Source organism: Anas platyrhynchos, chromosome 21 (assembly GCF_047663525.1).
Source record: "Anas platyrhynchos isolate ZD024472 breed Pekin duck chromosome 21, IASCAAS_PekinDuck_T2T, whole genome shotgun sequence".
In the NCBI taxonomy this organism is placed as follows: domain Eukaryota; kingdom Metazoa; phylum Chordata; class Aves; order Anseriformes; family Anatidae; genus Anas; species Anas platyrhynchos.
Window position 1 is genome coordinate 11,015,993 of NC_092607.1, and position 12,226 is coordinate 11,028,218.

Below are 12,226 nucleotides of genomic sequence, written 5' to 3' on the forward strand. Positions count from 1 at the left end.
TCCCATTTAGGCAATATTGTTAGCTAATGTCTCCTAACCCATATTTTTTTTAAGTTGATGCCTCACAGAAGATTTAGAGAAATCCAGAATTTAAACAAGAACAATATCAATTCAGCTGTGTAGCAGATACTTCAATTATAATAGCTAATGGACAAATTGAGAGATAAAAAGACTTTTCTATCATGTTGAAATTCAATGAACAGTTTTCAATTAGGCTCTGAGTATAAAAGGGAAAAAAGAAAGATACTTTTCCTTGATGTTAACATTGCAGGAAAAGATGAGAGTAACTTTGCTTTTTCATTATACAGAAGAGGTGCATATAATGATGCATATTTAAATTATAAATCAGGTCACTATCTGCCAAATGAAAGCAATATCAATTAGAGCTAAGGTGGATCAGGCTTTAAAACTCCTTATATTTAATGACAAAAGTATGACTGTTACCCTCACCCAGCCAACAAAGGGATAATTTAAGGCAGTAAGAAATCAAAGAGTGATGTCACAAAAATAAGCCCTCACAGCTTTTTGGATAGTATTATTATAATTAATAGACTTCCAATGACTTTTTTTTTTCAGGTTATGGGCTTTCACAAAAGCATTTATTGCAGGCATAAAATATAAAACTCTAAAGAGTGGGTTTGACTAAGGTTGACTTGAGGGTCCTTAGCCTTTCTACTACAGTAATTCCTGTAAAATAATAGTTTCATTTATAGGCTCAATTTATAATGTTGAATTTATGCCAGTTCATCTGATATCAATCATGATAATAGCATGATCTATTGTATGTCACTTGTGCTAATGCAAATTAAATATCATTACATTACAAAAAAGCCCTATGTTAAAATAACATTAAAGGTGTAACTTTAACCAAAAAAAATTAAGGATGAATTAATGTTTTGGGGTGAGCACATATATAGATAATAAATGTAAAGCCATGCATATATTATATATAAAATTATATACATGCTGAAAAAGGAAAAGCTAAGCAAAATATAAAATTGATTAAGGTTTGACTAGCAAGATTAACACTGATTTTTCCTCTTCCATTGTAGTTCAGGTTGAGTACCAAGCAGTATATTATCTTTCTTTTTAACTGTTGAGGTTTTCAGTCTTTGTCTTTGACACATGAGTATTAGGAATCAGGTTTGAAAAAATTTTAGCAAATATAATCCTTTGAATACCCCTATATCTTTATGAATTACATACTTCCACATGGAAGTACAGCTGGGTAATATAATTCTGAGATTAAAGTGCACCCAAAGATTTTGGAAACTTTGTCAAAAATTTCTTTTATAATTTTGGTTAATTTAAAGCTAGAATGTCACTAAAGTCTGTTTTCATTGTTATTTGCAGAAGTGTCGGGACCCCACAACTAGATTAAGATATGTTTCCATGCATAATTGCAAGAAATTTTCCACATAAAATTTGGGAAAACCTGAAATATTTGTATAAAGCTTTATGCCAAAAAATAAAACACACACACACAAAAAAAAACACAACAAAAAACCTGTGCAATTTTAGAAAGAGTGAAGAGCTCTTGGCTTTTTCTCAGAATGTTAGGCATTGTTTGCACAGTTGAAGACACCTAGCATGAATTGTTTGCATTTTTTTCTTGAAATCGGGAGGGTGAGGTCACTTTGCTCGGAAGTGTTGTTTGTGAATAGTCCTTGCTTTGTAAGTTCTGCAGATCCTATTACATTTCTTGGTTATAGATTAGACATGGGGACTTTCTTTTAAAAGATATTTACAATGATAAAATATTGCCCATTGGATTATAACAGGATCTGTAGCCCTCTGTTCTGTGGTTCCAGTAAAGTTCCTGCAGACATTATTTTTATTACTCACCAATAGTACACACCTCCCTTTTATTATAATGTCTGAGCACTTTGCAATCATTAATATATCCACCTGTTTATTGATGGCTATTAGAACATCAGAAAGTGATGTTGCTTTCATCCACTGATAGGGAAATGAAGCACAGAGGGACCAAAGTAACAAAGAAAGCAACTGTGGAAAAGAACAGGGAACATGAACCTCCCGAATCCGAATCCCCAGCAAACACAACATCTCCCTCTCTCTCTCTCTCTCTCTCTCTCTCTCTGTTTTTCTGGGAATATTCATGGTAAAAAAAAAAAAAGAAAAAGAAAAAAGTGCTGTTTCAAGTCATGGCTGCTGCAGTTAGGTAGAAATTGGCTCTCTGTTTTAATATGATAGGTTTCTCTCCTTCCTGATACCTAAGGACACATCAACCAGCGTTCTTGCAATGCACTCTCTGGCACTTTATATTTGAGTTTAGCATCTCTGGGCAATACTTTTCCCACTGACCAAATTTTGCATAATTGACTGCACTCTTTAGAGGTGTATAGAACAAACTCAGGAAAACAAGCCCAGCAAGAGACTTTGCACGTCTTCTGTTACACAACAGACTGCTCGCAGAAGGCATATTCATTATTCCACATTTTTCCTCCTTCAGATGGTGGCATTGCTTGTTTCAGAAGCAGAACTGACACTCCTCACCATTCATTGCTACAGATGTTAGAGATATTCTTTAATGTTGGGAGGAAACACAAACCTCCTAATGGAGATCTTGGCAGCTAGTGAAAGGAAAATAGATTGTTTTAAAATATATTTATAGGTCTTTTAACATATATATGCTCTGACAGTGATTTGAGAGTTTAAAAAGTCTATTACTAAATTTATTTTAAAATATCTGTTTACAGAGTCACATATGCCTCTTTTGTTACTTACTTAATGTATTTAAATGCTGGGCTTTCAATTGTTTTGAACATACTTTAGCCTACTTTTATGTGCATTTTGAAAATTTTATTTAACATTAAAAAATTGTAGTGTTTTTGCTGAACTTAATTCATTGCCACAAGATGAAGCCAAGTGTTTAGCACCTTTCAAAAATGACTTAGATGTTCATTTACATATACATGTGAGTAATTTTAAGTTTGCCTGTCCAGGATGTAGCAATTCTTCAAGTGATAAGGCAATCAGTAAATGATTCACGTGTAGTCTTGCACATGATCTATATTATCTGCTTAACTTTAAACAAGTGAGCAAATCTCTGCTCAAATTCAGAAATTCTGAAACATGCTGAAATATCTGCCAGGTAAGAAATATAGCTATGAAGAAACCTATATTATAGTTTCTGCCCAATGCAAGGAAATTCTTATTAAATTGTGATGAAATAAACCACTTACAAGATTTTCATTGTGGACTTCCCTCCAACATCAAGTACTGGCTGCCATCAGGTACACGAAACTCAAAGCACTCATCTGATTCCAGATGGAAATTCAGATGTAGTAACATACCAAAATGATGCCTTAGAAAATGCAATTTCTGAGGCATCTGCACTTTGCAGAGTAGGCTGACACACTGAATCAAGCCCTTCTAAATGTGTCCCATATTTTCTATGAATTATTCAATCTGCAAATAATTTATTAGGTGAATTTAACCCCCTTTTTCTGTTCTTCATAGATTGCCCCTGAGCACTTTTTAATTTTCTCTTTGAAATTATTCACTGAGTACTTTCTATGAATAATTTTTAGGACCAAATTCTCTACAACGTTAAACTGTTCAAATCTAGTTGCAGCCGCTTGTGAGGAGCCTCTGTACTTTAACACAAATGTGATGGGTCTGGGTTTTTTGCCTGTTACTTGTATACACCAAGAAAGGGTGAGGAGACATGGGCAGCTTCATTAGACCTAATTCTCTACTATAGAGGACCCTTTAATAACTCTACACTTGCAACGTAATCCAGCAGCAAAGGCAGATATGAACCTGAATACTGTGAAACAGTAAATGGCTGGTTGAGTGCCTTCTGTTCACTCTAAGGCAGCATGGGGAGCACTGCCCTGAGTCTGCAAATTGATGCATACGGCTTACTGAGGGTATTTGACCTGAAATACAAGCAGAAGGCATCCTTTGCAATAACCTCCTTGAAATGCTGCATAGCTGTAAATAAAAATCAGAGCTTGTAGTGCTGAAAATGCCAAGAAACATGGTGATAGCCATCTGACAGTGCTCATTTTCCTATTTGAGAAGAGGATCGGGAACACACCTTAAGTAGTCGGTAGAAAACTCAGAGAGGTAGCAGCAAATGAGTAACTGTCCAAAACTCTTAGGGAGGTCACAGATACACATTTTCTCAGGTTTGATATTCACTTGGTAGAAGCAGCAAATGCACTCACAACTAATTCCATTCATTGGGAAATAAGAACAGAAAGGAGATGGAATGGAAAAGAGCAGCATCAAAAGTGCCAGCAACAGGAAGAGATAAAACCAAATCAGTATTCAAATTACATGCATGTCTCAATTTTGCTTTGTTATTGTGTCACTATTTTGAAAAGCCCAAATTATGCTCATAAAAACTTAAGCTATCCATACATATGTATGAAAGTATTCAGCTTCAGCGGGGTTGAGACAGACAAATCTGGTAGTAGGTTTCTTTTCAGGTTGTGAGAAGCAAATAATAATCAAGTGTAGTTGAGTTGTGTGAGATATTGGAGTCCTGGAACCACCTCCTTTGTCTCATTCTTCTCCAAGAGACAAGGAGGAGTATAAGGGTATTTCACTGTCCTGTTTGAGCACTCATTCCAGTTTTCAGTGAAGAAGATGGCAAATTAGCATTGAATCCAATGCATGGGACTGAAGTAATTGTTAATATCCTGGTACAATAATTCGTGCTTGCCCACAGTGCATAACACGTGTACCTCAGGAATTTGAAGACTGAGTAGGTCACATAGGAAGGCTTTTACAAATGAGAAATTACATACATTATAGTTGTAAATTTATAATGGATATTTATTTTGTAAGGAAGGACATAAACCCCATCTCATATGGGTAGTATGCCTGAAGTCTGCTGGTGCCTCATATTTCTCAGGTCCATAGCTTCCTTGTGTCATTTCATTTAGGGTGGCTCATGCTGTCTTCAGACTGGACCTTGAGATATAAAAGATCTGAGTGGATCTGGCATGTTTCATCAGTGTCATTCTCTTTACGTCTATTTAATATTTATTTATTTATTTATTTTTTAGTTAAAAAGTATTTTAGAGAAATTACTTAAAAAACAAAACAACATTTTTCATATATGTATATGTGTGTTCATCTTACCTGATCTGTAGTCATCTTCTAGATAGAGATGCTTCTTGCAGACAAGTTGAAGAGCCTCTTTCCATGCTGGAACACACTGACTGTTCTCCTCTTTCATCTCCTCAGAAGTCTTTCTAGCATTTCAGTGTTCTCTTCTCTAGATCTTCAATGTAGAAAACAGTCGCATCACCTCATAGTAAAATAGTGTTATTCATTTACATTTACTCCAGGTATTTGCTATCAGAGTGCTTATCTAGAGAACACTACTTTTATTGTGTGCTCATTTTTAAAATAGTTTCTGTTTACCTATAATCATTGTGATTGTACGTAAAGTCCAAATGCACAAGAACTGTGCTCTTAAATTTGCTACAAATCAGTTTTCACAATATAATTTCATATCAGCTCTATACCCCTCACAAAGACTAGTTATAATCTCTTGGAGCACAGTGTTCCCTTTGACTTTATTATGTTTTGGACTTTAATCTTTTGCTTGATACAACTTCTGCTCAGTGAGTAAACATTTTTATATATTTTTGTTTTATTTTTATGTGCTAGTATCCAGGACAGTGAGTCACAGATCAAGATCCCACCGAGCTGTACAAACACAGATCATACAGACAGTGCCTGCCCCAGAGAGCTATATTTAAGAAGTGATTTTATAAAAAGCAGGATTAAAGTTTACCAAAAAGCCTGAGAAGGCAGCCCATCTATACGCCAGCAGTAATTACATTTCAGCAGCATACTCTTGAGAAGCATGTACGTTGCAGAAATACCTTGCAGTGATTGAGAACAGGGATAATAAGTGACACATTTGCATTGTCTCCTCAAAGTGGCTCACTTTTGAATATAAAGTGTGAGGATACAATAAAATAATAATATTTAGCACTTGCATAGCTCTCTACAACTTCCAAGGACTATAAAACATTAACTGATTAATCCTCACAGCATGCCAGTAAGGCAAGTTACCTCTGCCATGTTCATCTTCCTGACAAGGCAAAATTGTCCCCTACAGTTTATCATCCAGCTCTTCCTCCACAGTGGAATAGATCTCACCTTGAAGGAAGGTGTGTTTTTTCCTGTTTTCCGTTTGTTAAGACATTCACCTTAAATTTCTCTTTCCATAAAAATGTGAAAAGGTTATTCACATGGAAACATATTAGAGACAGCCTAAAATATGGGCTAAAATGTACACATCTAAAGTATTTGTGTCAGGTTAGAAAAAATCCTGGGAGCACATGCTACAGAAAAGAAAAAGTAAGAAACAAGTGCAGATTAAGATGACTAGAAATAATATGTCAGTGATACCCATGTCACCAAAACTAGAAGACTGATGATCTGTATGACTGAAAGGAAGCAAGTGGGCGGTGAGAGCAGAAAAGGGCTGTCAGCCATGAAGATGATGTTACAAGGACCCACGCTTTAGATTTTCAAAGCTGTGTAAAGAATTAAGCCACACAGTTCCAAATGAAATTAGTGGAATCTGCAAGTATCTCAACTCAAAACTGCATATGGGGAGAGATTCCACATGTATGACATGGAGTATTCACAAGGCACAGCATCAAATAGGGACGACAGATGCTGAAGGCATTTGGTGAACAAATATCTAAATTAAGATGTCTTTGCTGTGTATTCTTCCCGTTCAAGCTGACCAAATGAATTAACTAGTAATGGGTGCTTTGATTCTATCGTCTTAAATATCCTTTAACAGAAGTGAAAAAAAACACAACATACACACAAAACTGAAGATGACTGACTCAGCTTGTCCACCTTCACTTTTTTTAAATTTTTATTTTTTAACATATTCAATGATGTGGCTGATAAAACATGTGTAAGAGGAGTTCCTCCACTTCTAATTTGAGCACTATAGTGTCCATATTATAAACGTCGAGCGGCTGTTATACCTAAGATTTTATATGCCACTGTATCAGGTCTCCTCCTTTCCCTACAAACACTGTAAGAATCTTTGCTGTGCTGTCTTATATATGAAATGCAAGGAGTTCACAACTTCTCACTCTTCTTTCTCTTTCCTTCAGAAGATCAATTTCTGTTGGATCTTCTAAGAGGAATTGCCCAGTGTTTGAAAGCTGGGCTGACAGTCAGTTTGAGAGCTTTGATTCCAGTTTAGACAATTCAAAGAAAGTCAGCAGAAAATCTAAAACCAGTAATGAGGTTATTAACAGCATGTATTTGATGGCTTTCCCTAACTTTTTAAAGTGAATTGTCTTAGACTGCTGCCCCCAGTTCTGATTAGAGACTTATATTATAAATATTCAATAATAACCATAATAAAAATGGGTAATGTAGATCCACCCCTTCCTTCAGGAAAATTTTATTCCACTGAATGATTGCAAAGTAGCCCCAATTTTAAGTGCCTTTGCCTCAATCTTCAGCATATTTCTTAGGAAGATTAGAATATTCTCCCCTGTTCTGTGATGAATTAACTGTGTTTGGTCATATTTTTTGAGGGGGGCAGGGGGAATTACCATATCACTATATGCACAAGAGATCAAATGTATGATTAAAAATATTTATAATACTGATGTGGAAAAGAATGATATGTTAAACAGATAAGCATATAATAATGCATGTCTTACCCATAAAATTTAATTTATCCCTTGGGCAGGGCATAAACTTTGCTCAAGAACAACATGTTTTCCATCTATAGATTGCAGAGCTAAACTGCTTAATTTTACAGCAAATTGATCACTGCTGTAATATTTCAGGAGCAAAATGATCCTCAACAGTCAGTTCAGTTTCAAAAGCCAAAATTTATAGTTCTGCTTCTGATTTAGTGATAAGGTTTTTTAACATATTGGGCATTTCATCACTTTCTATCGGGAGTCAGCGTTGAACCAACAAAGAAATATTTTTTGAAATCAACAACAACAACAATAATAAAAAAAGGAACATAAATAATATACATCCAACTGACAGAAGAGTTTAATATTCCCTTCAGACTGGTAGGAAATTACTCAGATTCCTGTCCTTGTAAACATGTGTCCTGGCCTATACAGGAGATGTGCTGCACTGCCATTTGGGGGGAATTGCAGACTTGAGAGCCTAACTGCCTTCCTGAGTGCTAAGGAAACTATTTCATTTATTTTCCCAAGTGGCTAAACTTCATTTTACCCAATGCAAATAAAATTTAGTACATCTAAAGTTATTTGACACTTTTGATATGTTTAAAATAAATGTGGAGAGATTTAATGATGTGAAAGTTCATGACTCAGTAAAGATTGCTCCCTAGCTGGGGTCTTAGGATAGACACCTATAAAATCAAATTATTATAATCACAGGAGTCATGAGAAAAAAGTAGGCCCTGCTGAGCTCTATTCACTGAGTTTTTGCATTCATTATACTCCTTCTAGTTATGAAACAAAGGGACGAGGTAGGCTGAAATCTCAAAAGGTTTTATCAAGTAATTCTTTGCAGCAGCATTTTGTGATTACTACAGTGAATTTTTAGAAAGCCGATTCATATGCCAAGAGAAGAGAAAAAGACATGACTTCTTAGTTACCTCAATGCAGTAGTAAATGCTCATTTTTGAACAATAAACCTGAAAATTATGGACACTGGAAAATAAAAGTAAATGCATGGATTATATTTGCTACATTTATCAGAGAGCATTATTCAGCTACCTCTGGAATATGTTCTTGAGAAAAATATCTAACTTAAAGACATTATGCATGATGCAAGGGGTCAGATTTTAAGAGGCTAACTCCCACTGACTTGATGTTCCCTGTGATTTAGGAGAGAAATAGCTTAAAAAATCCCTCATAAAGATACATATATTCCCCATCCCTTCAGATACCTAATCAGCAAGACTGTGTGATTACATTTTGGTGAGTGGCACACATTTGCACACAAGAGAACATGTATATGGCTGCTTTATAATCAAGAAGATTATTTCCCAAAGCTGCTATTGCCTTTATGCATATATCTGCACACTGACCTGGGACACACTGAGTGGAGACACAGTAATTAGGTCATTTACTTGGGCCTGATATTTCTTTTGAGGCTTAAAGGGTAAAATGTCTCTGTGCACAGAGCAGTGTGTGATGGTATATTTCTCATGTTTGTGCTTTATAATAAAAAAGAAAGAAAGGATCAAATGCCTTTTTTTTTTTTTTTTGAGGAAAACAATAATTAAGGGTGCATTTTTAACCTGCAATTATTTACAACTGGAGTTTAGATCAGGGAGATGTCTAAATCCTTGATGGAAGTGTGCAGTCAGCAGTGCAGACGCTTTGTCTGGCCACAGTCTGCTTGGCTCAATGGGATTATGCTGGGGAAGGAGATGCCAAGCACTCTGCCTCCCTTCAGAAACCAAGGCAAAAGATTTCAGCTACAGGCTCAACTAATTCAAATGCACATGTTCTTCTTCAGTCAGCTACATCCATTAGTTGACTGAACATGTAAACCCTCCCCACGCTCCTGCTAGTAGGCACTTATGCATATAACAGAGTTAGAAATACAAGTCCGTGTCCTCAACTTGTATAGTTTTGCTGAGAGTAGTGGATAAAAGGTGATTTATGTTAGCCAATATTTCAAACTCATTTTCTAAAGGCTCAAAATTCAGCTTTGGAAATACATACAAGGTTTCTAATGGAAGAATGCACTAGAGATTGTCAATCTTCTTTTAATTACAGAGTTGAGTATAGGAAATCCTTTACCAATCAGTTGTAATTAAAGAAGAACTGTCTGCGGACGATTTAGTGGATATGTTTTATTTTGCAACATCTTTCTCAGGTGGTATTTGCACAAAATTCCTTCCTCAGGTTTTTAGTTTTACTGTTGGGCTCAAAGACCCTATCAGCTATCCTGAAGGTAGGTATTGTAGAAGTCCAGAGTAAGAGACAGCTCCAGCATCAGAGTGTAAAAGCTGGACTGCGTTCAAATGAACTCTGTGTTCACCCTCTCAGAATTGCCTGTTCACAAGTAGCTTCAGAAAAATCATGAGCACATTTGTGCTTATAAATCATGCACTGTAATTATGCTTGCCAATGAAAGTCCAGAAAAATATTTTAATGAATGTTTGCATTTGTAACTACTGTGTCTGCACCCAAATCTCAAGGTGAAAATCAGGTGAAACTGCTACGTATTGAGCCCACAATTTGAAATACAAAATACATATCAAGTCCAGACTGTTACAAAAATGGTTTCACATTTGCTTAGTAGGTTCATGAACCCTCAGCAAACATTTCAGTGAACCAGATCACAGTTTCGAAAGTGCAATGCCAAACCTAGTTTCATATCAGAGTATTTCTCTGTCTCTGTTGTAACAGCAGTAAGTGCAGAGTTAGCTCCCTTTACCTTTTCCCTTTTTCATGCTTTTGTGCTTTTCTAGGGTTCTTCAGTTCCCTCCTGCTGTATTTCAGACTGCATGCTCTCCTTGCATGAAATGCTCTCTGTCTATCTCTCTTATTATTCCCTCTAAACTTTCTTTGTTACCTGCTCCGTCTCCTATTATTTCTACTGTGTCATCAAAAACTGACTCCGTACAGTCTGCCAATTAGCCTTTGTCTGTCAGCACATTCATCAGCATCCTGAAGAGTGATGGTGAATGGCAGAGCATGGAAGTGCTATTTGATATGCAGCTGTGTGTCCTTGCACAGAGATGTACCATTACTGATGAAGTAGTAGAATACGGTTTAGATTTCCCAGAGACAAACTTTTAGTAAGAAGCAGATACGATTAGCAAAAAATGGAATAGAAGGAATGAGAAAAGAAGCAACTGCAATGCTTCAAAATTATCAGCTAAGTGCACAGAACTTTTCTACATTTAAAATAGACTTTTTAAAATGTGGACCTCCTGTGTGCAAAGTAAAAAAGTCTGACATAGATATTTTCAGGAAACAAAGAGAATTAACGGTGTAATCTGATATTACATACCTGCAAGTGAGTAATGCAAATAAAGCTGCTTCTGTACTTGTTACAGGGAAAATAATATGACTTTGGTATAAAACACACATTGCATTCTTCTGGAAATATATAAGTATGCATTATTCAAAATTCAAATATTAATGATCACATAAATATTCTATGATCTTGGCTATTACTTTCAGAACAAACATTTTAATTTTAAGATGTCATATTTGTAAAAGCTGTATTTTGAGTAAGAAAGAGAGAGAAAAAGAGAGGCAGACCTTTATAAAGGTGTCTCAGTGTCTTGCTGTGGTATCTGTACTTAACAAATACATGGCACGTTTAAAATTTTTTTAGGTCTGCAATGTTCACCTGCTTAAACATTTACAATGTTACTATTGAAAAAAGTGTAGGAAGAAATAAAAAGCAAATACATAAGCGTGTGTTCAGATGAACTGTGGGTATCTAAAAGTGCATGCCAATAGGTAGGATTAGATTTATGAGGCTGACCTTGCATGTGTAAGCCTTAGAGCAAACTCCAAGAATATGTATGACCAGAGCAGTGGGATTATGAGAGGAGCCTATAAAACTATATCCTCCTATCGCTAGATCTTACTAAAGGACATTTCCAAATTAATCAGAAAGGAAAGAAAAATAATAAATTATAAAATATTAAGCACAAATGAGAGTTTTGACTTGTCTAGACAATCTGGATCAGCTTTTCAAAGGAAAGGTATAAGAAAATTATATTCATGCCAAAAGTCAGCTTTTGTATATGCAAATGGATAGTTATTACGAATGTTGCAAGTGGATTTCCAGATATTATTTCAAAATCAGCCTGCCAGATCTGAATGAGCTATATTTTCCAAGTACTCACCACGCACCCTTGAAGCCAGATTCCCAGAACAGCTCAGCAATGGTATCACAGTGGAGTGGGATATATGAAGCACTTTGAAAAAGTTGGCTCTTACTTACTTAATTGAAGAGAAACAAAGTGCTTATGGAAATCTACAGTTGATTATGAGTAGTAAACATATACAAAAACTGCCCCCAAGGTGTTTTGCAAATTTACATCTCTTAATATTTGTTGCTCCTGATCAGTTACCAAAAATTATTTCCATTTCTCAGGGGCTACCCAGGCAATATTAGTGCCCCCGCTCTACACTGTGTTCCTAAAGGGTCAACATCATTCCCATCAGCTTCAAGTAGCAGAAATTTTTGTGTTTTCTTTGCTTGAAAAGCAAATGAATACTGATTGCTCCCC

General features: G+C 35.8%; 1 long non-coding RNA gene across 5 annotated transcripts in view; it reads right to left on the reverse strand.

Moving 5' to 3' along the window:
* LOC101798355 (uncharacterized) overlaps positions 1-12,226 on the reverse strand; it is a 258,592-nt gene that overhangs the window by 10,481 nt on the left and 235,885 nt on the right. For 3 of the 5 annotated variants that reach the window (XR_011804402.1, XR_011804401.1, XR_011804398.1), the window contains 2 exons: positions 5,119-5,260; positions 4,122-4,947 (listed from right to left, as the gene is read on the reverse strand). This is a non-coding gene — a long non-coding RNA (uncharacterized lncRNA). Of the gene's footprint in view, positions 1-4,121; positions 4,948-5,118; positions 5,261-12,226 lie in introns of those variants that run through there. The other 2 variants (XR_011804399.1, XR_011804400.1) reach the window with 1 other exon arrangement.